This window comes from Acanthisitta chloris, unplaced genomic scaffold, assembly GCF_000695815.1.
Source record: "Acanthisitta chloris isolate BGI_N310 unplaced genomic scaffold, ASM69581v1 scaffold15527, whole genome shotgun sequence".
Lineage (NCBI taxonomy): Eukaryota > Metazoa > Chordata > Aves > Passeriformes > Acanthisittidae > Acanthisitta > Acanthisitta chloris.
This window is the reverse complement of record NW_008682165.1, coordinates 21,868-22,192: the sequence shown is the minus strand read 5'-3', so window position 1 is coordinate 22,192 and position 325 is coordinate 21,868. Positions and strand designations below refer to the sequence as shown.

Below are 325 nucleotides of genomic sequence, written 5' to 3'. Positions count from 1 at the left end.
GCTGCTTGGAGCCTGGGATGGTTTAACCCGTGTGGAAGTGTAAATGAGGCTCATATCACAGCTTTGCTGTTCCACAGGCAATGGAGTGAACTTGGGGGGGGGGGTTCTCTGTAGCTGGTACAAGGTTTTCCTGTGGGATTTCCCAGGAGTACAAAGCCCCTTTTTAGAAGGAATGAGCACTATGGCTGACTTGTTTTCCCTCTTTTGGAAGGAATGAGTAGGGATGAGCGGGAATGAGCACCATTGACTTGTTTTCCTTCCTTCAGAAGGGGCAAGCAGGAGTGAGCAGGCATGACCAGGGATGAGCACCATTGGATTGTTTTTC

At 49.8% G+C, this 325-nt stretch overlaps 1 protein-coding gene across 1 annotated transcript in view; it reads left to right on the top strand.

The window, feature by feature from the left end:
* Window positions 1-325, top strand: part of TBCCD1 (TBCC domain containing 1) — a gene marked incomplete at its 5' end in the record, with an annotated part of 5,897 nt that overhangs the window by 241 nt on the left and 5,331 nt on the right. The window lies entirely within an intron of this gene.